Source organism: Felis catus, chromosome B1, assembly GCF_018350175.1.
Source record: "Felis catus isolate Fca126 chromosome B1, F.catus_Fca126_mat1.0, whole genome shotgun sequence".
Lineage (NCBI taxonomy): Eukaryota > Metazoa > Chordata > Mammalia > Carnivora > Felidae > Felis > Felis catus.
Genome location: NC_058371.1, coordinates 103866761 through 103890346, shown reverse-complemented (window position 1 = coordinate 103890346; position 23586 = coordinate 103866761). Strand labels below are relative to the sequence as shown.

The following is a 23586-nucleotide window of genomic DNA, read 5'->3' as shown; positions in this document are numbered from 1 at the left end:
CTCTAACATTGGAATAATCTGAAAACAAAACAAAATAAATTGTTTATTTCTCTTAAAAACAACCTTTGTACGTGTGTGTGTGTGTGTGTGTGTGTGTGTGTGTGTGTGTTATTTATGCCCTAATATTAAAAATACCACAGAGCCCATGGAATGGCTCCCTTAATAGCATATAGAGTTTCTGTACAGGCTCACTTCCTGGACTTCAAGCTGCCTGGATGACTCTGTGGTGTCACTATCGTCCTCACTTTATTATATTCAAGAAAAAAGTGATGAATTTGGTTTAGACCATATATAGAATGAAGATATGGTAGGGGTGCCTGAATGTCTCAGTTGGTTAAGTATCCTACTCTTGGTTTTCAGATCAGTTCATGATCTCACGGTTTCATGAAGTCAAGTCCCACAACAGGCTCTGTGCTGGAAGCATGGAGCCTTCTTGGCATTCTCTCTCTCCCTCTCTCTCTCTGCCCCTCCCCCACTCATGCTGTCTCTGTCTCCCTCTCCAAATAAATAAGCTTAAAAAAAGAATAAAGATATGACAGTGCTTTCATGTATAAATGTTAATACATTTTCTTTCTTTGAGGAAAAAAGATGCATTTATTTCTCTTCTTCAACTATCCTCTCTCTCCTTCGCTTTCTCTCTCTTTCTCTCTCTGTCACACACACACACACACACACACACACACACACACAGGCACACACACAGTCATAACCAGAAAATTTGCATTTTTTCAAATGATTAGAAAATGTAGCTTAAGCAATTTGGAAATCTTAACTTTCTTCAAGTTTGTATAACAGGGGTAGGGTGTGTGTGTATAATTCCCTTGCAGCCAACCAGCAGAAGTAGAAGCCCGGGGGCAATCTGCTGGAGAGACCCATTTGCTAAATATTGGCTCACCCTTTTAATATCAGCTTTTCCCTTTAAGTTAAAGCATTACTTACAATAAAGTGATCTACTCTAAAAGTGAAAAATATCATAGCAGAAAGTCAAATAACCCATTAGTTCCTCCAACTTTAGGCACCAGATGATGTAACCAACAATATTTAACTTTACATTTTTGAAAAAAGAAAAAAAAAATCCTTGAAATAATGTAGTTTTAAGAATGAAGGTCTGGGGTGCCTGGGTGGCGCAGTCGGTTAAGCGTCCGACTTCAGCCAGGTCACGATGTCGCGGTCCGTGAGTTTGAGCCCCGCGTCAGGCTCTGGGCTGATGGCTCGGAGCCTGGAGCCTGTTTCCCATTCTGTGTCTCCCTCTCTCTCTGCCCCTCCCCCGTTCATACTCTGTCTCTCTCTGTCCCAAAAATAAATAAAAAACGTTGAAAAAAAATTTAAAAAAAAAATAAAAAGAATGAAGGGCTAAATTAAAAAAAATTAAATAGAATTACTTTGGGGGATGTTATTTTGTGGAAGACAGCATGATGTCATTTTTAATCACAGAAAAAATCCTTTCTCCTGCTGTTCATTTTAGTGAAGAGAAAATTAATTTATAATCCCTTTGATGGTCTTTGTTTTCATTAATTTAATTTCCATTACATGTTGAGATCAGAGATGCTGAAAGAGATGTCAGTGACATCATCCTTCAGTTGTAAAACCAGCCTGGTGGGGACTTTTTTTTTTTTTTTAATTTAAAGAGGATCGTGTAGCAATTTTCCTGCACTAACTAGTCAACTGCAGAAAATACAACAGAACTTGCATACTGAAGAAAAATAAAGGAAAATCTTAAGGAAAAGTTTATATTTATATTAGAAAAAAATAGCTTTAGCTGTGACATTGCCTTTTTACAGGAATGGAAGTTGAATAGTCATCCTCAGGTAGTGATTCTCGGTGTGCAGCTGTATGAGAATCACCTGCACTTTTGGGTCATATGGATGCTCTTGTGCCTTTTCAGTGGAGGTGAGGATTCAGGGATGGGATGCCGCCAGGGATCTGCATTTTCACAAAGATTTCAGATAATTCTCATTCAAGTGCTCTATGGTTTGAGAAACACTGTTCTAAATGGTAAACATTTATTTTTTCTGTTCAGCCCAGCCAAGCCCAGGTGTCCTCACTTTCCAGCCTGAGACTCATCAGAGTTTTTTTGTTTTCAAAGAAACATGAGGAGAAGAGACACACAAATAAGCAATCTTTCTTTTCTGTAAGGAGAATTAAAGGCTCAAATGACAAATGGTTGCTTCATGGAACATCTTACTGTGAACGACTTTTGTTCATTTTATAAATGTGTCATGTCCTCATATATAAATTGTATAAATTGATACTGGAAGGTCAGGAGAGAGTATGAGAACAGAGGGCACTGGGGTCCTTGGGGGCTGCAATGTTAGGAAAGGAGGAAGAAGGACACAGAAAGAGAAGGCTGGAAGCTGAAGAAATTTTCAAAGGCTTTACAAGTATGCATAAATTGTATATTCAATATTCACTTAGGCAAGAGATAAATAAAAGGTCTGCAGTGAAGGATTTCTGGTCTCTTAGCTGCTACAAACAGAATTTTCACGTTTTATGATTTGTTTGCTCATTGTGGTTGGTATTGTGTAACTTTGTATGACTTTATATAAAGTCTTTTCCGTATAATGGAATTTTTGTCTCAGATAATTCATTAATTCAGACTTCTTTGGATATACAACATACAAATAAACAAGAATCTGCCTACAGATTTCCTTTCTCCCTTCTCTCCCTCCCTCTATCCTTCTCCTCTCTCTCCTCCTCCCTCCCTCCTCTTCCCTCCCTCCTCTTCCTTCCTTTCTTTCTCCTCTTCTCCTTCTCCTTCTGCCCCTCCCCTCTTCATCCCTTTCCTTCTCCTTCTCCTCTTCTTCCTCCTCCTCCTTCTTCCTCTTCCTCCCTCCCTCTCATACACACACACACACACACACACACACACACACACACACATGCATTTGAGACATGTTTAATTAGGCAGTTTACTTGTTTCTGGCTTGGTAGTGAAAGTTGGGCATTATCTTGTGCCCTGTTGTAATTGGTGAAAGACTGATTTCAGCATTTCCATAGAGGGAAAGAATTAGATTGTATAAAGGCGTCAGGAATAATAATATTGCAAAAGGAGGCATGAAATCAGAATGAGTGATTAAGAACAGGCAGAGGAAGAATTTTGTCTTTTTTTAAACACATGCAAAAAAAAAAAAAGAAAACATAACAGAGGTAGGAAATCAAAATGAATATTGGATAGAGTGTCTAAACTTTGTTATAAAGGTGAGTTGGTTAAAAGATGGAGGGATGTGTTCAATATCCTCTTTCTCTGGTTTCATTTAGTATCCCATCCACCCTGAGCTCTTGGAGATTTCAACGTCAACAAATGGCTTTATGATTTCAATTTGAGAAGTGCTGGCAGGGATTGATTTGGCATATAAATCTTGCCAAAGTGTTCTGAGATACTCTCTTTTGACAGAACAATTGATGCAGGAACCTGATCAGGTGTAATTGAAATCAGACTCCATTGTAATAGATGAGGTAGAAACATCTTTCTATAAATAAAACAAGTTCCCTCAATATGTGAATCTGCAGAGCCTGTGAGACTGCTTCTAGCCTCTTATTTTGGCTGAAGGTTTTTAATTTCTTACAGAGTAGAGGATAGTGTGTACCTCCTTAAGAATCAAAGGTAGAATAACATTATCTATAAATATTGCTTGCCATTGTAGGGGGGATTGTGTTGCGTATTTAAAATACATTAAAGGGGTGCCTGGGTGGCTCAGTCGATTGAACATCTGACTTTGGCTCTGGTCATGATCTCTTGATTCATGAGTTTGAGCTCCACATTGGGCTCTGTGCTGACAGCTCAGAGCCTGGAGCCTGCTTCAGATTCTGTGTCTCCCTCTCTCTCTGCCCCTCCTCTGTTGGTGTTCTGTCTGTCTGTCTCTCTTTCAAAAATAAACATTAAAAAATAAGATAAAATACATTAAATATTCAATGAATAAATAAGTTTATCTTTCCCAGAATTTTGGATTTAGAGTATCTCTTCTAAATCTTAAAATTTATTTATTACCTAATGATTTTAGGATTGGTTCTGTTCATCTTGAGAGAAATATCTTAAGGGCTGTAGTTTGGGGATTTTATCAACTAAAGCTAGAATCTTCTAAACACATATATGAAATAAAGAGATGCAGCAAAAATTGTTGGATGATATCCTTATACAAAAGCAAACATGTATAACTTGTTTTGATCAATATATATTTGTAGTAGTCATATAAGAGACCTGAAAATAACTAGAAAAATAGCACCTAACCAAGGTTCATTTGAAAGTTGAAGCTAAAATTATGTCTTATGATATGCAAGTTACCTATTAGTGAAAACTACATTTTGTTTGCCTGGTTTATTTAATTTTTTTGGTACAATTTTTTCATATCCATCTCTATTCATGGAACTGTTTCTATTCTCTTTCTTGCTTGCTTCCTTTTAAAGATTTAGCAGAAAGAAGGTTTGATTAACATAGTTATAGAAAAGACAAAACAAAATTTCCAAATCAAAATAGCTAAAAGGAATCAAACAGAAAGCTCCCATTTAATATCTGAAAACTATTTATCTTAATACTACTTATTTCATGATATACGGTATTGTATAATAACAATAATTTACTTTTGTGATGTTTGGAAATAACCAGGCCTTACATTGAGTCACATGAAATTGACTTTTATTTAGGTCAAAACAGTCAAATGTCAATAATTTCAAGATATTAGATCTATATATGTACCAGAGCTTCATTTTTTGTTCTTACATCTATCTCCATTGGGTAGTGGTCTTAGAGTATTTGGAAATCTTTGATTTCTTTGGCTCATTATATAGTTTCTTATGCAGAGTGTTTTATAAATTTAGGTTAATGCACAGTGCAGACCATTTCTCCATTCTTTGGTTATACTTGTACTTAATAGGTATTTGCATTAAATAATCAATTGTTGTGATTTCAGTATGATTTTTTCCCTGAATTTCCTCTAAAGAATCATTGATTGGAAGGAAGACAAGGAAAAGATCTGAAATTTAAACAAATCTCAGAAAACAAGAGGAAAATATTTATTTGATAATGTAGTAAAATATGAATTTATGGATTTTACAAGTTTCCCCAAACAAGAATCTATTTCTATTGCATGCTAGATTATGTTTCTTTAAAAATAGCAATTTTTCTGTCTTAAACAACACTTAGGATCAATCACAGACATTACTGAATGGAAGGCAGATGTAGAGGTCACCATTTAAGCAAGTTTTACTTGACCTGTTCCAAACTAATCTGTGTCTATCCTATTTCTAATAATCTCCAGGGATGGATATTTCAGAACCTCTCGCAGTAAAATGTTTCAATGCTTAAGAACTACGAGTATTGAATCTTTTCTCTAGTTATTTATTTTATTTTCACATGATTATAAAAGTAGTAAATGTTCATTTGATATATTGAAAGTTATAGAAATTAATAAACAGTGAACACCCTCCCCCACTCCCATAATCTTCTGTATACCTAAATAATTTCTCTTGATATCATATTCTTTAGTTCTATATATGTTAGAAAAAGGAAATATCTAGGCATATTTCCCATTATTATTATTACTATTATTATTATTATTATCATTATTATTTTACAGTTCCCTTCTTCATCCCAGGTTTTAATTGCTTATCTTCTGGTATTAAAGTACCTTTTTGTACCCTTTCTAAATTCTTCATATCCCTGTTATGTTGTGAGATCCCAACTGGATAAAACATTTCATTGGCTGTTGTTGTTAATATTTATTCCATATATTTTCCTTAGGACCTTTGTTATTCCCTGGTAGTTCATTAAAATTTTGAAGGCTACATTCATTCTTTTTAAGCCATTGGAATATCAATTAATGCCTTTTATTAGGCTTTGAAACATACTGGAAATAATTTGACAGCATAATAAAGGGGAGAGTGAACCTAAATATATCTCTATTTGAAATTCCATAGCTTGCTGAAGTGTAATTACTAAGTGAATGCCTTATAATAATCCTCTTGAAGACTGAAATCATGGTTACTTTCAGGGGACTGGGGGAGGAAAAATAGATGGTTTATTGTTCTAAAACCTAGGTAGGTGGATTAATTCACAGTAAGAATATTTTGAAAAAAATATATATATGTGTAAGAAGTTCAAGAATACTTCGGAAAATTACCATGAGGGAATCATTCATATATTGATTCACTTAGTAAATACTAACTGAATAATTATCACGGTGCTAACAGCACAGATATAAAAATGAATGCCATATTTTCTACCCTGGGGGAACTCATACTGTAAATAGAGAAGACTGGAATATGAACCAGTAATTGCAGTGCAATATGAGTAGATGAAAGCATAGAATGTGATGGAAGAACATCTTGGGATATTTAGGAAGACTTCACAAGATGAGTTGTTATTTGCATTCCCTCCTGTGCTTGGGACATAAGATGCATACAAGTGCAGAGAGTAAGAGGAGATAAGGAATTATTATTATTATTATTATTATTATTATTATTTTTGGTGAAGAAATCTCATTTATAAAGAAAAATCATGTCTGAGTAATGTTGCTCATGACACCATTTTGAAGATCGTATGGCCAAAATTCGATTATGATTTTTTTCTGAATTTCATTCATCTAAATTATTTCTAAGTCTCTTTGTCTTTATTACCATTTTGAAACAAAGAATTGTTAAGCAGCCTTAGATTAATACTCATCAAATGAATGTACTACAATGGAAAGCCAAAGAAATTAGTACTGTCTACTGACCCTATACTGAATTTTCCATTTTGTTTCCTATTCCATAAAATGAGTAAGGTGGAATTTATAATCTTGGCTTATTTCTCCCGACAGAAACATGCTAAATGTTTTACTAGACGTATAGTAAGACATTGCTTCAAATTTCAAGATAGTACAAAAATATCCTACTATTCTGTTTTCTTGATGTTACAAACTGAATATTGAGAGAAACAGTGCTTTTGAGAGATGAACTAGAAATGTTTTGGTAAATGGTACCGGGAGCAATGAAATATGATCCTCACAATCCTTAATACAGAAAATGTTTAGCCTTAGAAAGAGAGAGCTGGATATGGATACTCTCAAAGAAAAGCAACTTCAGTACAGCAGAGCTATGTTCAAGTGTAGACAAGAAACATACAATCAATCTACTATGCAGGAGCTGTGGAGAGCTATGCTCCATTCCCACTTTCTTCTTAGCAGTTATTCCAGATCCTAATTAAAAGTGTTTTTTATTATTATTTAAATGTTCCACAGGGAAAGGCTTGTCACCTTTTAAAAATACTTCTGCAGAACAAAGTACTTCAATGTCATGACATAAGGATACAGGCAGGGAAAGACAAATGAGCTTTGGCAATGTTTTCCCATGTGGATAAGTCCAGAAGGAGAAGCTAATAAATCAGGAAGGGTCATTGCCTTGAAAAGAAACATTGTCCATTCCTGAATATTTGGACTTAAAGAGATGGGATGCATTCTCAGGGTTCATTCTACCTTTCATCATTTCTGCACCAAGAGGGGTGGGGGAACTAAACACTAAACTGAGGCAAACACTAAAGCAAACTAGTTTTAAATAATTTCAAATCAGAAAAAGATTTGCTTTTATAACAATATACAAATACAACAGAGACTCAGCATTTTGAAATTGTGAGACTATAGAAATGGCTAAAATTTGGGCCAATGGTCAGTGAAAACTGAAGAAAATATAAGTGCAATGTGTGTTAGAAGCAGCAATTTGGTTTAAATTTTGAAATTTTCTATTTAAAAAAATGTCTTCAAGAGGCTTAGTCATAATTTTATATAATAAACCCTCGAAGTAAAAATGATTCTAATATTTTATATAAACAAGCACCCTTTCCAGAGATAGCTCATTTTAAATCTTGTTGTTGAGGGAATTATAATGCTTATTCTCAAATTTAATTACAGTGTTATTTTGGAACTCAAATAATAGCTGATATAAAATATGTAATATGTTATGTATATTCTTTTGCATATATTTTCTACTTTCTTAAAATTTTAACTATTGATTTTTAAAAAATGTAAATATGTCATCTAGATTCTGCTTTATCAACAGTTGCTCTTCCGAAAGATATCTTATAGTTACTAATATTCCTATTTATTTTTCTTCATCTCTGGAATTAGAAATTAGAAAATAGTTTTTAAGTGCCATTATCTTTGGTCAACTATGTGTCTTTTTATAGAATAATAGTAAAAATGTACTGTATTTCACAGATAAAGATGGTGCTTAACTTGCTTATCATTTTTTTTCTTTCTTTTGCTCAAATGAAAGATAAAACTCAATATTATAGTCCAACTCCATGTAAAAATTGTTTGCCTTGACTCTGTTAACCTATTTTTCATTATAGAACTAATAGATGTTTTGGTTATTTTAAAGGGCATTCCTATTTTCCTTGCTTTTTGAATTCATTTATCATTCTTTTTAGGACTAGCCGGAGTTAGTTACTCCAGTTATTTACGGTAGGTACTAATAAGGTCATGGGTTCAGGCCACATCTGGGCCTGTGAAAGTAAGGGCATGCAAACCTGGCCATCTGCTTTATAAATGCTTCACGTTAATCCCTATGGCAACAAGCCTAAGGAGTAGGCACAGTGCAACAAAACACATCCCGCTACTGGAAAAAGTCAAGAATATTCTCTACAATAAGAGACAAACAGCGGGTGAACAGTGGATCAGAATGAAATGACAGACAAGGAGGGGATCAACGCTTTCTTTCTTATCATATGTTATAGCCCATTGACCAGATGATCAAAGGGCCTGGGTGCTACTAATATAAAAACAAATGCCAACTTCTAAAAATCCTTATTTTATTGTGAAATATAACATATATAAAGAATAAAAAGATCAATATGTGAATAAGTAAATTATTATAATGTGATCTCCCATGCATTTCCCTCCCTTTTCACGAAAGTCAAGAAATAGAACACTGTGAGCCACTCCCGAAGCTGTGGAATTATTGGTTCTTACCTCTGCTCGGGAGGTAACTACTATCCCTATGTGATCGTTGTTTCCTTGCTATTTTTCTTCATTGTTTTTCACGTATCCTTGTTTGCCTAAATAATGTGGTTTAGCTTTACTAGATTTTTAAGCTTTATATAAATATAACCATACTGTTACGTTTCTTTTGCCCAGTTTTATGTTTATGAGAGTCATACTTGTTGTGTAGCTGTATTCTGTTTGTTTACTTTCATTTTTATGTGAATATGCTTCATTTTCTACCCATTCCATTATGGATGGGGCTATTAGGAACAACATCACTGTAAACTTTCTTGTACATGTTTTGTGAAATTTGTGTGTACTAGATTACAAAGGAGGAGAGTTTTATTGCCATGGAGTATGCTCATATAGCTAGCAGGTGGCCTCTTCAGGTTTATTACCAGGTTCATTAGATTCCCTGGCTACCCAATTCTATCCTACCCTTAAAACTAATACATGAGTCTATATAAAGACAGACTATAAATACTACCCTGCAACCTGTGTATGTTTTAAAAAATTTAATGTTTATTAATTTTGGAGAGAGAGAGAGAGAGAGAGAGAGAGAGAGAGAGAGAGAAAGTAAGTGAGCAGGGGTGATACAGAGAGAGAGAGAGGGAGACACAGAATCTGAAGCAAGCTCCAGGTTCTGAACTGTCAGCACAGAGCCTGACGTGGGGCTCGAACTCACTAACCCTGAGATCATGACCTGAGCTGCAGTTGGTCGCTTAACCCACTGAGCCACCCAGGTGCCCCTAACCTGTGTATTTTTTATTTGATGATAGTTAAACATTTCTTAGTGATAAAAATTAATGTACGATATATATCCATGTAGGGATCCAATAGATTTTATTTGCTGAATCATCTGCTGCATATACTGGTTGCTTTAAAATTATTTAAACTATTTATGTATTTAACTATTATGTAACTATTTGTGTATCATTAATAGTTAAATATAAATGCAGAAAAATGTTAAAACATTTTTTGAACTAATTCTTAGATGTAAAATTGATAGAATAAAGATGAAATAAGATTTGTAAAGTTTTTGGAAAAATTAGCACAATTTACTCCATAATAATTTATAAAATTGACTATTTTCTTTAAAAGGTCACCAATTTTGGGGCACCTGGGTGGCTCAGTCGGTTAAGCATCTGACTTCAGCTCAGGTCATGATCTCAATTCTGAGTTCAAGCCTCGCATCAGGCTCTGTGCTGACAGGTTGGAGCCTGGAGCCAGTGTCTCCCTCTCTCTCTGCCCCTTTCCCCACTTTGCTTTGTCTCTCTCTTTCTGAAAAATAAACATTAAAAATTAAAAAAAAATTAAAAAATTTAAAAAATAAATAAAAGGTCAATTTTATTTAGTATTTCATATAAATATTTCATACTTGCCAATTTTATGATAGAAATAGTATCTTATTAAGCATTTCTTTATTAATAATTAATGTATATTATCTATTACTTACATTATTTCTTTTTAAATATATTCTTTTTAAAAAATTATTTCTTTAAATTCAAGTTAGTTAACATACAGTGTAGTATTGGTTTCAGGAGTAGAACCCAGTAATTCATCACTTACATAGAACACCCAGTGCTCATCCCAACAAGTGCCCTCCTTAAAGCCCATCACCCATTTAGCCCATCCCCCACCTACCCCCCTCCAGCAACCCTCAGTTTGTTCTCTGTATTTAAGAGTTTCTTATGGTTTTCCTCCCTCTCTCTTTTTATCTTATTTTTCCTTCCCTTCTCTGTTCATCTGCTGTGTTTCTTAAATTCCATGTAAATATACTCTTATGCTTCCTTTATATTGAGAAGATGTACATCTTCTTTAATTGAGGTTTTGTAAAAACTTTTAACATGGCATATAAATATTTTGTCTGATAAATATGTTGAAAATGTGTTTTCTAAGTTTCTCATTTATATTTAAATGTTTTAAATTTTTTGTTTTTCATTATCTGGTATTAAATTTTTACTTAGTGAAGTCATTCTTTTTCCTTCATTATCTTCGCTTTTAATGTAGAATCTCTAAGATTATATGATCATTTGCTCATATATCTTTCTATCACTTTTTTAAAATGTTTATTTACATTGGCGAGAAAGAGAGGCAGAGAGAGAGAGAGAAAGAGCACAAGCAGGGGAGGAGCAGAGAGAGAGGGAGAGAGACAATCCCAAGCAGGCTCCATGCTGTCAGTGCAGAGCCCAATGCGGGGCTTGATCTCAGAGACGGTGAGAACATGACCTAAGCTGAAATCAAGAGTCAGAGGCTTAACCGACCGAGCCACCCAGGTGCTGCCGCTATCACTTTTGTAATCTCTTATTATCAGACTTCCACATTATAAGTGCTTGTAGGACACCACTCTTACATGGTACCATATTTATCGCTCTCAATTATTACTACCTCTGGAATTTATAGTAATGTATACAGTAAGTATTTGGAGTATTTATCTTGTTTCCAAGTGGTTAAATAGTTATCCAAAAACTAATAATTAAATATTGAATTATTTTCACCATTGATACATTATGATCTTTGTATCATATACTAACTTTGTTTCTGGACTGATTTAGGAATGTATATTACCATCTGGTTGGACAAGTTTCCTTAACTTTATTCTTTTCAACACTTATCTTTTTATTAGCCATTATTTAAAATGAATTTTAGGATCATATTGTCAAGCTCAGGAATATTATCTCATGGACTATCGATTAGTAATGCATTAAATTTTCAGGTAAAATTTTTGAGAATTTATAGATTTATAATGTTGTGTTTTCCCAACCAAGAATGTTGTTAGTATTTTTATTTATTTAGTTCTCACATGTCTTAACACTGGATATTTTCTAATCAATATCAATTAGTTTTGGAAAACATGCCCAAGTGATTATGTATACTGAGAATAAAAATGAAGTTAACTATGTACTGTCTTTTATTTTGACTTGGTGTAAGCAAAATGAAGAGAAGAGAAATATCAAACAAATATACTAAATATACTTTGTTTTTTCCACCTGTGTGTGTTTTCAGGAAAATTCTGTTACCTAAAAAAGAAAAAAAGAAAAGCTTTTATAGACAATTCTTAAAATACTGTGTGGCAAAACCCCAATAGAACAAAACATTAAGAAACACATTCACCTTACCAAATAGTTGATGAATAAGTGATTAGTCTAATTGCAAATACTGTAATAAAGGAAGGTAGACAGATGTATGGGACTTGCTCTAATTTCCTAAAGATTAAAGATTAGAAACCACTAAAGAGACGAGATCAGCCAACGCTTCATTATACCCAGCTGGTCTGCCTTCGTGTGTAACTTTGAACTAGAGTAATGAGTGGTATACAAATATGTTCAAGCACACCAGGAAACAGCAAGACTCAGCAGAAGCACAGATACCAGAAAGAGACCCGCTGAGATTTCAGATATTGGAATGATCAAGTCATACTGTAGAACAACTATGTAAATATATCTAAAGGTAGGAAAGCCAGAGAATAGGAAACATTCACTCTGAGTATTAAAAATAATAGAAATACTAAGGGGAAAAAAAATGAACAACTCCAATTAAAGGGGCACCAAGAGGAGTGTAAAGGTCTGAACTTAGTTTTGGACCTGTAAACATTGAGTTGTCTATTATACGTCGAGGTGCAGAGGTCAAGTAGCCTGCAGCTCTGTGAATGTGGAGTTCAGGAGAGAAGTCCAGGCTGGAGATACGCATTTTGGAGTTGGCATGATGGTATATTTCTTTCCATATACAATTAGAGACTCAGTGCACAATGGTGGAAAAGGCAGAGATTTGTTTCATTTTAGAGTAATGATGTTTTCCAGACAAAAAACTTAGAAAGAAACATATAAGTGTTAGGAGTATAAGGAAGGAATGTAATTATAATCTGGGGATTTAGAAGAATTGTTGGTGTCTTGTGTTCTCCAACACATTCACATCTCCATATGTAGTTTGAAGACATGATGCTTGGAGCTGTAGTTATCTTGAGAAAAAAATAAAACCCAGTTTTCTAAATTGCTGACGCTTTTCCAAAGTGTAAATAAAATAGAAGAACTAGCTTTACCCTCTTTAGGCAAAAACTTGTTCAAATCTCTTAGATACTGTAACAGCTGTTAAAACAACTATAAGAGACTAGAGTAAGAATAGAAAAGTCAGAGTAGGATCAAGAGGCCTTCCGAGTCTTGATTGGTACCAGGGTCTTGCTCCTTTTACTAATACTCTATGAATTCTTGGGCAAGTTGCTTAATCTTTATGAGTTTTAATTTCTTCATCTCTAAAATGAAGGCATTAGGCTAGATAAAAGATTCTAGTATTTCTTATTAAATTACTTCAGTTGGAATGCTATAAGTACATGTAGCAACACAATTTGTTCACATTTTAAACAGTGACAGGCCACTGCCCATCCAGAAATCATAAATAAGCTTTTGCAAAAATTTTGAAGGTATAATTAAAAATCCGGTGGGTAGGGGCGCCTGGGTGGCATAGTCGGTTAAGTGCCCGACTTCAGCCAGGTCACGATCTCGCGGTCCGGGAGTTCGAGCCCCGCGTCAGGCTCTGGGCTGATGGCTCAGAGCCTGGAGCCTGTTTCCGATTCTGTGTCTCCCTCTCTCTCTGCCCCCCCCCCCCCGTTCATGCTCTGTCTCTCTCTGTCCCAAAAATAAATAAACGTTGAAAAAAAAAATTAAAAAAAAATCCAGTGGGTAATCATTCAAAAGACACCATTATCTCTAGAAGCCAAATGTATTTATTAAATGTAAGTTTTCCAAAATAAATCCCCTTTTCTTTAAAAATAAGCTCTAGACTCTAGATCAGGAGAATAACATGCAAACCACATATACCTGTTTCGACAAGTTATTTGACAAAGCCTTTCAGGGCAAGTCTTGCCCATAAAGGATGAGAAGCAAAAATGTTCCATAAGTGGTAATATGATTTCACATAAGTTATTTGCTGATTGAGTAAAGAAACCCCAGGAATTCTGGCCATACATTTTGCCTTGATATTTCATTATCATCTCTTGAGCCAACTCAATAAGAAAGAAATGTTTGATGTATACCATATATGTGACTTTATGGTGGGTTCTGGGTGCACAAGAATGAACATGTGTAAGTTCCTGTTATGAGGAGCACATGGTTCATAGTCTAGCTTTTTAACCTAGTACTTTTAGGCCACAAAGTGCTTTGGCTCATGGAGCCAGGATCTACTTATTCCACTGGATCCCTCCCCCTGCATTCTTTTTATGTGGTCACCTTCTATGTTCCTATATTGAGAAAACAAATGTTTATCCAAGTCAGCAGCAAATAGATAAATTATTTAAAAATTAATTACTACAAAAAGCAAAGTGGGAATTCTGATTTGGGGTATGATGGATTAAGTATATCCTACCTTGTATATCTCATCAGATATAGCTCTAAAACCTGGACAGAATGCATGGAATGAAATTCATTAGAAGTCTTTGAAAAATAAGTAGTGGCTGGCAGACAGGGGAGGAAGACCGGAATTGAACATACATCAGATTGGCAATGAATTTCCCATTTTCCTCCGGTATACCCTGGCTTGAATGTAAGGCAGTCCCCAAACCAGAAGAGGGCAGCAAGGTGCAGACAGAGTTCTAGGAGAAACTCTCTTATTCTGTCTGGGGAGTGGAATAAAGGTCTCCAAATATTCAGATAGTAGGGAGAAATCCCTCCTTTTTTTCTCTTTTCTCAGTTCTCTTCTTCTCTAGCTTCCAGAAAAACTCACAGTGGCTACGGGATGAGCAGCTACAATAAGTGGCAATAGGAGCCTGGAGTTGTTGAAAACTTGAAGGCATTGGGGCGCCTGGGTGGCGCAGTCGGTTAAGCGTCCGACTTCAGCCAGGTCACGATCTCACGGTCTGTGAGTTCGAGCCCCGCATCAGGCTCTGGGCTGATGGCCCGGAGCCCGGAGCCCGCTTCCGATTCTGTGTCTCCCTCTCTCTCTGCCCCTCCCCCATTCATGCTCTGTCTCTCTCTGTCCCAAAAATAAATAAAAAACGTTGAAAAAAAAAAAAAAAAGAAAACTTGAAGGCAGGAAGATCTTCCTCTCTGGAAGAGCTGTGATCCCAAGAAGGCAGAGTAAGCCTCTATTGCTTTTCTTCTTTCAGTCATACTGTCTATTGTTCCGGGATGTGCACACAGTCACGGAAAGAGTGCAGCACAGTGGAGTAACTAAATCCTCAGCTTTCTGGTCAAAAACCAAAAAGGGAAGGGACTCAGAAAAGGGACATCATAAAGTCATTACAAACTCCTGGGTTCACTCCTGAGCTCTAAATTTGTATATCTGATTCTAAACACAAAAGATACTGAGAACTAACAGATGGACCACCCGTGACCACCTATGTACCCAACTAAGTGATTCACGTATGGGACAGATATGGGCAACGCTGCAAAGATTTGAAAAATGAAACTGACATTGAGCTTAAGCTTCATATCATTAGAATCACAGAAGAAGAAAAAAAATTATGGTGTTAAAAATATATTTGAAGAAATGATGGTTGAAAACCAGTAAAATTTGACCAAAGACATAAATCTACAGATTCTAGGAGTTCAACAATTATTAAACATGATAAAAACAAGAAAATATAAACCTAGACACATCATTAATCAGACTGCTAAAAACCAAAAACAAAGAAAAAATCTTGACAGCATCCAGGAGAAATGACCCATTACATTTAGGGAACAATGACAGATGATTTTTAGAAACTACAGAACCCAGGAAGAAGTGGAACAACAATTTTAAAGTGCTTCAGGAAAAGAGCTGTTAATCCAGGATTCTGTATTCAGTAAAATTATCCTTCAAGAATGGAAGTGAAATAAAAACATTTTCAGATGAAGGAAAACTAAGAGGAGTTGTTGCTAGCAAAACCATTATAAAACAATTGCTAAAAAAAAAAATCCTTCAGAGAGGAGGAACATCACACCACAAGGAAAGTTGTAACATCTGAAGGGAGAACAACAGAAATGGTAAATATCTGTGTAAAAACTCCTGGGTTCTTGGGGGCACCTGGTGGTTCAGTCAGCTAAGTGCCCAACTTCAGCTCAGGTCATGATCTCATGGTTCGTCAGTTCAAGCCCTGTCATGGGGTGGCCACTGTCAGCACAGAGCCTGCTTCGGATCCTCTGTCTCCTTCTCTCTCTGTCACATCCCCTGCTTATGCTCTCTGTATCTCTTAAAATAAGTAAATAAACTAAAAAAAAAAGCACAACCCCTGGGTTCTTTAAAACATATTTTATAGTGAAAATGAGAAATTGTAACAACTTGGATGAATCTCAAAGGCATTATGTTGAGTGAAAGCCAGTTTCAAAAGCTTACCTATTATGTAATAACAGTTATGTGATAATTTTAAAAAGACAAAAGTGACCCCCTTTGTCATGTTTTAACCTCCCAATCTAGACACAACCTCCACATCCATCGTATCTCGTTTTATCTTAATCATAACATCATAACCATTATCACAAAATAAACTATTTGCTCATATATTTGTTTTCTTGTTTATTATCTGTATCTCCCCTTACCTCTTCTGCTTGTTGGTTTAATTTACCTACTATAAGATAGACACTCATTTGCTAAATGAATGCACTTATGTTTAATGGCTGAATTAACTGATATTTTAGTAGAGCTGATGCTAATACTTTTGTGTCAAGTGGATTAGAATGTGGTGTCTTAGTAGCTAATATCTTATGAATGCTTGCTAGAATTTCAGATGTGGTTCTAACACTTTCCATGTATTCCTTCATATAATCATGAAATTCCATGAGTAAATTACTATTCTTACTCTTAGTTTCTAGATGAGGAAAAGAATCTTAAAAAAATAATTTGCCCAAAGTCACACACATATTAAGCAATGGACCCATGAAATAAAGTGAGGAAATCTAACTTAGAACACTTACCATGTTGATATCTCCTCTGTTTCTGCCTAGAGGCAAGGTCACCAACTGAGATGCTGTGCCAGTACTCTAGGCATGCCATGATAAGGACTCGACCTTAGAAAGAAAAGAAAGGAACACATCATAGGTCAGTGTTAATGACAGACTGGACATGGAGCATAGGGAATGTAGGTTAAAAGCCACTGACTTGGAGAGCAATGACAGCACTCTTACTATTTCTGTAAATAGTAAAGAAAACAGGCTTCAGAGGCAAGATATACACCTGAAAATGACTAGTAGACAATTCAATGGCAATAAAATTGTAGATTTAGGAATCATTAATACACAGTATTATGTTTCCTGATTGAAATGTTTCTATGCTTCACATTTTATAAGTGTGTAATTGGGATACATTTAAAAAAATTTAACGTTTATTTATTTTTGAGAGAGAGAGAGAGAGAGAGAGAGAACAAGTGGGGGAAGGGCAGAGAGAGAGAGGGAGACACAGAATCTGAAGCAGGCTCCAGGCTCTGAGCTGTCAGCACAGAGCCCGACGCGGGGCTCGAAGTCACAAACTGTGAGATCATGACCTGGGTTGAAGTCGGACCTTTAACCCACTGAGCCACCCAGGCGCCCCTGGAGTACATTTTATTATTGAGGTTATGTGTATCTTTTCTGATGTTGTATCTTACAATGGAAGATCTTTGGAAATACATATTGTGAGATAGTGTGGAGAGAGAAAAAGAAAAGTTAAGGATCGAATCTTAAAGTCTAGGGTGTAAGAGGAGAAGACTTCAGAATCATAGGAGACCATGGAGGAGAGTAAGATCCCAGTCTTCTCTGGTGCCACCTCAGTGAGCTAACCAATTTCCTCCTTTATTATTATTATTATTATTATTATTTTTAAATATTATGTAAATCCAAGTTAGTTAACATATAATGTAATAATGGTTTTGGAAGTAGAATTTAGTGATTCATCACTTACATATAACACCCAGTGCTCATCCCAACAAGTAACTCTCTTTAATGCCCCTCACCCATTTAGCCCATCCCCCTATCCACTTTCCCTCCAGCAATCCTCAGTTTGTTCTCTGCCTTTAAGATTCTCTTATCTAACCAATTTCTAGCGAACTACACTCATCACCCAATCCAGAGGGACTAACACCACAGGTAAACTAGGTCAAGTCTGGTTTGTTTTTTTTTCCTCTATCAGTAAATGTCTAAAGTAAATTTTGATGCAAAAGTTTGTGAAATAGCTACAATGTTCTCTCTCCTTCTACCCTTGAGACCCAGACAAGTTCTCTGCTTCCTCTTATGTATGACAGCATAGGATAGGAGGAGATTTGGTAGCACTCCTTAAAAGGGACCTTACTCCCAAATCAACCCCCAATACATCCAGTTTTCCTGGAAATCATTAAGATTTCTACTTTGATGAGTTTTGCCTCTCTGTGTCAGATTAATCTCTTGCTGGGCATCAAAAATTTTAGTAGAGTTCATTTTAGCCTTACTTCCAGATTACCTTTCTCTTTTAGGTGATAGCCCTAAATTCACTTAGGTCCAGGGCTTAACTATCTTTTTCTGTTATTATGGCCTGTTTGCAAAATAATAATAAAATTTCTCATGCATTTTTCATGCCCACAGAGCCAAGATCAAAAGCAGTGAGCTTCAAAAGTTTGGGGATTCTTTGAACCATGTGAAACAGGGATCTTTGTACAAAACTGAGGGCAAAAAAGATTCCAAAATGAAGGTCAGATTAAGGGTGAGGGAAGGATGTAGAAAGATTTAGTTTATCTTGAGACTAAATTAATTAGTAGGAAGAAATTAATATTTAAGGGAAAATACTAAATGTATTAAGAGAAAAGACATTAACTTGAAGAAAATTCTCCCACGTTTAAAGGATTTCAGAAGACTAATTGACTGTAACAATGGCTAAAAACAGTTCTAAACTGCAAAAAATTATTTTTAAAAGTTTCATAATATTTGTTTTCTGGATAATGGGGTAATTAAAATGTCAACCCAAAATGGGCACATTTCAATTATGGCCGTACATGATGTAATTAAAAATGCCTCACAGCAAAATAAACTTGTTATTATTATAATGGGGGGAGGGGAATTTTTATTAGGTTAAGAAACATATTGTCAGATTCGATTGAGGTGATGCAATAATGTCACCTTAGTTCTTGTAAATCAGATAAGGAGACCAGAAAGTGACTTTTAAAAACATTTGAAATGTTTCAGCCTAAAGGAAAATAGATAAAGGCATATTCTATTGCTTTAGCAATCTCAGAATGGTAATTGCCCTCCCCATAGGTGAGTGAGTAGGAACATTTGGTGGGCCACAGGAGTTTAATGCTTATAAAATGGCCTTTTCTTCAGTTTAATAGCACGTGTGTAGTGTTGGTTACCTCATTTTCACTCTCATTAAGCAGAAAGTACAGTGATGTTAGAATATTCAAAACTAGTCTTGAGATTTTTCTGTCCTCTGCATTGGTAGATTTATAGATAATATCTATTTAAGTTTTTAATTAGCGTTTACATATGAAAAGAGGTATTAAGTAAAAATATATATATCTTGATTCAAGCTGGACTTTCATTTCTGATATGATGTGCGAAATCTAACCTTTATTTCCATCATGTTTTTAATGCATATGTGAAACTCGTAGTGGAAAAGAATTACGTGGTGAATTCTTTCATAAAACAGATAAGAACCTGCCTGGTAAATATTGCTTCAATGTACTTAGTTGCTTAGGTGAAAACCTAGGAGCCATCCTTCATTTTTTATATCTGACATCCAATCCATTATCAAATCTTGTTCACTCTGTTTAAAAACTTTAACCCTCAACCGACCTCTGCTGACTGCTTCCTCTCCTGCTGGGATAAGCTAACATTTTGTCTAGCTCTGGACCTTTCGTTAGCCTTCTACCTCCATTTTTGCCCCTACATTCTGTTTTCCACTCAGCAGTCATAACCATCCTGTAAAATTAAAGCAGATAAGGTCATTCTCCTGTTTACAAATCTGCCATTGCTTCTCACCACACGTAGAATAAAATCTAGAATTCTCCCTGTGGCCCACAAGGCCTCTGTGCTCAGGACGTTGGCTTTTTCGCGGACTTCATCCTTGACTCTCTACCCACACTAGCCAGCTCTTTCCAGGCCGCAGTGTCTTTTGCCTGCAACATCTCCCCAGGCCTTTCCATGCTTGCCACTTTATTTCATTCTGAGCATCCGCTGCTTCCTGGAACATGCCAGGCAGTCTTCCAACTTCAGGCCTTTATAATGGCTCTTCCTGCGTTAACAGCTCTCTTTCTCCAGGTACTTCCATGCTTCACAGCATTTCCCCTGAGGGCTATCAGGACATCCTATTTTAATATTGCCAATTTTCCCCCAGTCTCAGCCCTCCAGATCTTCTGTGCCACCTCCTACATTTTTATATAATAGTATGTGTCACTTTTTAAAATACTACATAATTTAATTATTTACATCTCTATTTTTGCTTCTTTGTTTTTATTTTAAAGAGAGAGTGCATGTGCAAGTAGGAAAGATGGGAAGGGAGAGAGAGAGAGAGAGAGAGAGAGAGAGAGAGAGAGAGAGAGAATCTTAAGTAACATGATGCAGGATTCAGTTCTATGACCCTGGGATCATGACTTGAGCTGAAATCAAGAGTTAGATGCTCAACCAACTGAGACACCCAGGTGCCCCCATTATTTCTTTAATAATCCTCTCTCTCCCTCTAATTTTTTTCACAGTTTCTGGGCCTTCTGAATTCTTTTTTAATGTCTTCTACATTTTTTTCTCATATTTCTGCTTAATTTTGTCCCAAACTCCTGAACTTTAATGTAGCCAGTAAATATATTGAAAAATAGCCCTTCATTTGAAATCTTAACTCTCATCATGTGAGGACTGAGGAGGGACTATAAGTGTTCTCAGTATTTTTTCAATGTGTTTTCAGATGAGTCTCCTCACTTCCACAGATTTATTATTGCTGGTCTCTTACAAGTTAGAGTTTTTAATGTCCAGCCCCTTTAATGTACCACTTCACTAGAATAATGATGATAATAAAATTGGTAATAATAACTGGCATTTAGTGAACATTTACTCTGTGACTGACCTGATTATAAGAATTTTGCATCTGGTTAGGTAGGTTGAATATCTGACTCTTGATTTCAGCTCAGGTCATGATCTCATGTTCCTGAGTTCAGGTCCCTTGTTGGGCTCTGCGCTGACAGTACAGAGCCTGCTTGGGATTCTTTGTCTCCCTTTCTCTCAAAATAAATAAATAAACTTAAACAAAAAACCTATGGCAAAGAAGGCAAAGAAGGCAAAAGAGGCAAAGAAGGTTCTTCCCCAGAACCTTCAGAAGGATTGCGACCCTGCCAATACACTGATTTCAGACTTCTAGCCTTCAGAAATAGGAGATAATACATTTCTATTGTTTTAAGCCACTGGGTTTGTGGTACTTTGTTACAACAGCTCTGGGAAACCAACACATATTCCCAGATTCAGGAAAAAAAGTGAGGTGGGTGTTTGTAATTATTACCCTTACAGATAAGGCAACTGGGGCAAAGAGATGTTAAAGGACTTGCCCCAATTCACACAGCTAATAGCAGGTTGCGCTGGGATGTAAACCTTTGCCGTCATGTGCATGCACTAAGTTTGAATTCCTGGTAAATAGTCCATGGTTATCTCTTGTATTTTTCCACAGAACTGTGCTGTATATTTGAGTTTACTGCTTCAGGTAAGTAGTTTTTCAAGAAAAAAAAAAAAACAAAAACAAAACATTGCATGTGTTTATCTTTGGAGCCCTGTAGGAATCCTTTGAACATTTTATTGGCATATGTTTTAAATAGTTCTACTGCAAAGGAACTTCCTTTGTTTATTTCTTACTCATGACTTCTGTCCATCTCTTTAAGCCTGCTTCTGACCTTTATCTTTTCTTCAAGCTGTAACAAAACAAGAGGTATTTCAAATTAGCCCTGAATTTCTAATTTGGCTGAGCTATACTAGAGATAATGGCCTGATAAAGAATAAGCAAAAGCGATTGTATTTAATCTGGGGATTGTTTAATTAAGAGTTCTTTTTGGAAACGGCCCCAAAAGATGGCAAACTGATTTGAGAGGCTAGGAGGAAGAGTGAGAAAGATCCAAAATTAATTTTAACTGTCTCCTTTCCTATTTTCAGAGAATATTTAGTCGCTAAATTCTTGCTGAAGTGTGTCAACATTAAGTGATGATTCAGAATACACAGCCACCATAATGTATATAGAATTATGATGCCTCTGATCTGAGAAGTAGAGGTATATAAGTGGTAAAATTGTATCCAATGTGTTTGAAATTTATAAAGTTGTTTCAAGTCATTTAATATTTTAAAAAGTAATTTTCTTTAATTCTTCTGTTGAGTTAAAGATTAAAGTTCATATTTTACAATAAATATTACTCTGTTTTTGTTCACTGATATCTCTTGTAGTAGTTTTATCAAGTTTATGAATTAATACTTTCAGAAATGCTATATAATTCTTCTTTCTTTGCAAGGTATTTTTTGACCTCTAAGACCACTTTTTTTTTTGCCTTTCCTGAAAACACAAAACATATTACTAAGACACAGATGGGAAATTATTGCATGATTCTTAGCTAGATCCTCAAAGAATCTCCTACTTTCCATCTCCATTTATTTACATTTTGCAGAGGAAACATGAAACAAGTATAATATTCATCTGATCATTTCATACTGATGCATGAGGCAAACTTTCAGAAAGGTCAGCTGGGAAAAAAAAAGGAATTAAAAAATAGTTTAACAAAAATGTGCTGAAGAAGTAGGGAAATATTAGAATGTCAGTGAAAGGGATATGATCATGAAGTGTCACAAACTATTAATTTTGAAACATAATATTTAGGCACTTTCTGTTTTGTTATTGGTGTGAGAAAATCCATTCCATTGGAGATATAAAATTTAACAGCCTTTTGGACACTTTGAAAATCAGATCCAAGTGTTTGTGTGAATACGTGTCTGTGTGTTTTGGGAGAAGTTGTGAAGAATAGTTTCAATCACATGATCTCCATTTTAATTTTATCCACATGACCTGGGATCCTACAGGGACCCCTTAAGAAGAGAGAAGTAGGTTAGTGCAGGGGTCAGAGCGAGATCAAAGGACAACAGGCCATCTTTAAAAGAAAATAAAACAGGAAAATAACAATCTGGAACCAAGTGTTCAAGTGCTTTGATAGTGACACCTACTTCAATGAAAGCCTTCTGTGAATCTGTGATCCACGTTTTATAAAAACCTACAAATATACTTGCATATTAAAAACAATCAGTTACCCATCAGGATGTGCAACAATACAAAAAATTGCTCTAGTACTTTAAAAAAGAGTCATGATGAGATCTGTTTTCCAGAGACTTAGCTTATTTGGAAGAAATATTACCTCAAGTGCAACTTATACTTTTGGAGACAAAGATGAACTATAACATTGTTCCTGGAGCTTACATTTTATTTTATTTTTTTTATTAAAAATTTATTTAATGTTTATTTATTTTTCAGAGACTGAGAGAGACAGAGCATGAGCGGGGAAGGGCAGAGAGAGAGGGAGACACAGAATCTGAAGCAGGTTCCAGGCTCTGAGCTGTCAGCATAGAGCCCTATATGGGGCTCAAACCTATGGACTGCTAGGTCATGACCTGAGCCAGAGTCAGATGCTTAACCAACTGAGCCACCTAGGCGCCCCTGGAGCTTACACTTTAGAGGGGAAGCTGATATTATGCCACCAATCAAATCAATGAAT

The 23586-nt window shown here is 35.6% G+C and overlaps 1 long non-coding RNA gene across 7 annotated transcripts in view; it reads left to right on the top strand.

The window, feature by feature from the left end:
- LOC109499002 overlaps positions 1 to 23361 on the top strand; it is a 130409-nt gene extending 107048 nt beyond the window's left edge. For 2 of the 7 annotated variants that reach the window (XR_006596824.1, XR_006596822.1), the window contains exons 11-12: positions 21513 to 21545; positions 21989 to 22161. This is a non-coding gene — a long non-coding RNA (uncharacterized LOC109499002). Of the gene's footprint in view, positions 1 to 21512; positions 21546 to 21988 lie in introns of all 7 variants that reach the window. The other 5 variants (XR_006596825.1, XR_006596823.1, XR_006596818.1 and 2 more) reach the window with 5 other exon arrangements.
- Positions 23362 to 23586: the final 225 nt, after the last annotated feature.